Source organism: Arachis hypogaea, chromosome 11 (assembly GCF_003086295.3).
Source record: "Arachis hypogaea cultivar Tifrunner chromosome 11, arahy.Tifrunner.gnm2.J5K5, whole genome shotgun sequence".
Taxonomy (NCBI): Eukaryota; Viridiplantae; Streptophyta; class Magnoliopsida; order Fabales; family Fabaceae; genus Arachis; species Arachis hypogaea.
The window spans coordinates 33244802-33248640 of NC_092046.1; the positions used below are offsets into that span (position 1 = coordinate 33244802).

Genomic DNA, 3839 nt, shown 5'->3' on the forward strand with positions numbered 1-3839 from the left:
TGAGTTAATATTTTATTCTGAGCCAATATGGCATTCAGAGTATCAATTTCAAGAACTCCCTTCTTCATAGGCGTCCCTTTATTCACAGGATTCTTTTCAGAAGTGTACATGAACTGGTTATTTGCAACCATGTCAATGAGTTCTTGAGCTTCTGCAGGCGTTTTCTTTAGGTGAATGGATCCACCTGCAGAGGTATCCAATGACATCTTAGATAACTCAGACAGACCATCATAGAATATATCCAGGATGGTCCATTCTGAAAGCATGTCAGAAGGACACTTTTTGGTCAACTGTTTGTATCTTTCCCAAGCTTCATAGAGGGATTCACCTTCTTTCCGTTTGAAGGTTTGAACATCCACTCTAAGCTTGCTCAGCTTTTAAGGAGGAAAGAACTTGGCTAAAAAAGCCGTGACCAGCTTATCCCAAGAGTTCAGGCTGTCTCTGGGTTGAGAGTCCAACCAGATTCTAGCTCTGTCTCTTACAGCAAATGGGAAAAGCATGAGCCTGTAGACTTCAGGATCTACTCCATTAGTCTTAACAGTATCACAGATCTGCAAGAATTTAGTTAAGAACTGAAAAGGATCTTCAGATGGAAGTCCCTGAAACTTGCAGTTCTGCTGCATCAGAGAAACTAATTGAGGTTTCAGCTCAAAGTTGTTTGCTCCAATGGCAGGAATGGAGATGCTTCTTCCATGTAAATTGGAATTAGGTGCAGTAAAGTCACCAAGCATTCTCCTTGCATTATTATTATTTTCGGCTGCCATCTCCTCTTCCTGTTCGAAAATTTCTGAAAGGTTATCTCTGGATTGTTGTATTTTAGCTTCTCTTAGTTTCCTGTTCAGAGTCCTTTCAGGTTCTGGATCTGCTTCCACAAGAATGTTCTTGTCCTTGCTCCTGCTCATATGACAAAGAAGAGGGCACAGAAAAATAATAATAATAGGGATCCTTTTTACCACAGTATAGAGGTTCCCTTATGTGAGTAGAAGAAAAGAAGAAGAAATTCGAACACAGATAGAAGAGGGGGTTCGAATTTGGTGAGTGATGTGAGGAAGAGATGTTAGTAGATGAATAAATAGATAGAATAAGATGAGAGAGAGAGAGGATTTTCGAAAATAATTTTTTTTTTGAAAAAGAGTTAGTTGATTTTTGAAAGTAGTTTTTGAAAAAAATATTAGTAATTTTCGAAAATTAAGATTTAAAAATTGAAATAATTAGTTAATTAAAAAGAAATTTTAAAAAAGGGGGGAGATATTTTCGAAAATTAGAGAGAGAGAGAGTTAGTTAGGTGGTTTTGAAAAAGATAAGAAACAAACAAAAAGTTAGTTAGTTAGTTGAAACAAATTTTGAAAAGATAAGGAGTTAGGAAGTTAGAGAAGATATTTTGAAATCAAGTTTTTTTTTTTTTTGAAAAAGATATGATAAGAAGATATTTTTGAAAAGATATGATTGAAATTAGTTTTTGAAAAAGATTTGATTTTTAAAATCACAATTAATGACTTGATTCACAAGAAATCACAAGATATGATTCTAGAACTTAAAGTTTGAAACTTTCTTAACAAGTAAGTAACAAACTTAAAATTTTTGAATCAAAACATTAATTGGTGATGTTATTTTCGAAAATTTGATATAAAAATAAGAAAAATATTTTTGAAAAATGTTTTTAGAATTTTTGAAAATAACTAAGAAAATTGAAAAAGATTTGATTTTTGAAAAAGATTTTGAAAAAGATAAGATTTTCAAATTGAAAATTTGATTTGACTCATAAGAAACAACTTGATTTTAAAAATTTTTGAAAAAGTCAATCCAAATTTTCGAATTTGATGAGAGAAAAAGGGAAAGATATTTTTTTTTATTTTTGAATTTTTAATGAAGAGAGGGAAAAACAAGAAAAATGATGCAATGCATGAGAATTTTAGATCAAAACATGTGATGCATGCAAGAATGCTATGAATGTCAAGATGAACACCAAGAACACTATGAATGTTAAGATGAACACCAAGAACATATTTTCGAAAAAATTTTTATGCAAGGAAAACATGCAAGACACCAAACTTAGAATTCTTTAATGCTTAGACACTAAGAATTCAAGAATGCATATGAAAAACAAGAAAAGACACAAAACATGCAAATGCAAAGATCAAACAAGAAGACTTACCAAGAACAACTTGAAGATCATGAAGAACACTATGAATGCATGAATTTTCGAAAAATGCAAGATGCACATGCAATTGACACCAAACTTATAACATGACTCAAGACTCAAACAAGAAACAGAAAAATATTTTTGATTTTTATGATTTTCTAATTTTTTTGGATTTTTTTTTGAAAATTTTTTTTGTGAAAAATAAAAATAAGGATTCCAAAATTTTTTATATGAATTCCAGGAATCTATGTTAGTCTAAAGCTTCAGTCCAGGAATTAGACATGGCTCACTAGCCAGCCAAGCTTTCAATGAAAGCTCCAGTCCAAAACACTAGACATGGCCAATGGCCAGCCAAGCTTCAGCAAGATATCAGAATATACTGCTCATTACTTATCAAATATGTAACTTGCCTCTATGCTGATGGTTTGGAAGCCTCAGTCCAAAAGAATTTAGACATGGCTTTGCAGCCAGCCAGGCTTCACATGCTTCATGAAACACTAGAATTCATTCTTAAAAATTTTGAATCTAAAATTTTTTTTGAAAACAGGTGAGAAAATTTTGAAATATTTTTGACAATTTTTTGAAAAGAAAACAAAAAGAAAATTACCTAATCTGAGCAACAAGATGAACTGTCAGTTGTCCAAACTCGAACAATCCCCGGCAATGGCGCCAAAAACTTGGTGAACAGAAATTGTGATTACACTTTGATTATGTAAAATTCATCGCTCTTTCTTTCCCTGGTAATGGCGCCAAAAACATGATGCCAATACCATGGTTCACAACTTCGCACAACTAACCAGCAAGTGCACTGGGTCGTCCAAGTAATACCTTACGTGAGTAAGGGTCGAATCCCACGGAGATTGTTGGCTTGAAGCAAGCTATAGTCATCTTGTAAATCTCAGTCAGGTAGGGTCAAATGTGATTGGATTAGATAATTAAAAGATAAATAATAAATGATAGAAATACTTATGTAAATCATTGGTGAGAATTTCAGATAAGCGCATAGAGATGCTTTCGTTCCTCTGAACCTCTGCTTTCCTGCTATCTTCATCCAATCAGTCTTACTCCTTTCCATGGCTGGCTTTATGTGATACATCACCATTGTCAATGGCTACTTTCGATCTTCTCTCGGGAAAATGATCCAAATGCCCTGTCACGGCACGGCTAATCGTCTGGAGGCATCACCCTTGTCAATGGTTTCATCTTATCCTCTCAGTGAAAATGGTCAACGCACCCTGTCACGGCATGGCTATTCATCTGTCGGTTCTCGATCATGCTGGAATAGGATTTACTATCCTTTTGCGTCTGTCACTACGCCCGGCAATCGCGAGTTTGAAGCTCGTCACAGTCATTCAATCATTGAATCCTACTCGGAATACCACAGACAAGGTTTAGACCTTCCGGATTCTCTTGAATGCCGCCATCATTCTAGCTTAAACCACGAAGATTCCGATTAAGAGATCTAAGAGATACTCATTCAATCTAATGTAGAACGGAAGTGGTTGTCAGGCACGCGTTCATAGGGAATGATGATGATTGTCACGTTCATCACATTCAGGTTGAAGTGCGAATGAATATCTTAGAAGCGAAATAAGATGAATTGAATAGAAAACAGTAGTACTTTGCATTAATCTTTGAGGAATAGCAGAGCTCCACACCTTAATCTATGGAGTGTAGAAACTCTACCGTTGAAAAT

At 34.6% G+C, this 3839-nt stretch overlaps 1 non-coding gene across 1 annotated transcript; it reads left to right on the forward strand.

Annotated features, from left to right (window-relative positions):
• The first annotated feature begins 260 nt into the window (after positions 1-260).
• On the forward strand, positions 261-368 carry LOC112725637 (small nucleolar RNA R71). The gene has a single exon (XR_003164731.1). It is a non-coding gene; the product is annotated as a small nucleolar RNA R71 (small nucleolar RNA).
• The last annotated feature ends 3471 nt before the right edge of the window (positions 369-3839 follow it).